This window comes from Crocuta crocuta, unplaced genomic scaffold (assembly GCF_008692635.1).
Source record: "Crocuta crocuta isolate KB4526 unplaced genomic scaffold, BGI_CrCroc_1.0 scaffold505, whole genome shotgun sequence".
Classification (NCBI taxonomy): Eukaryota; Metazoa; Chordata; class Mammalia; order Carnivora; family Hyaenidae; genus Crocuta; species Crocuta crocuta.
In genome coordinates, this window is record NW_027528808.1 from 135,742 (window position 1) to 135,969 (window position 228).

Sequence of the window (228 nt, forward strand, 5' to 3'; positions counted from 1 at the left end):
GGGACATTACAACTGATACTACAGAAATGAAAAGGTTTATAAGAATATACTATGAACAATTGTATGCCAATCAATTGGAAAGTCTAGAAGAAATGATTCCCTAGAAAAACACAAACTACCAAGACTGAATCATAACGAAATAGAAAATTATGGACTCCAATGTTTATAACAGCATTATCAACAATAGTCAAATTATGGAAAGAACCAAAATGTCCATTGAATGATGAA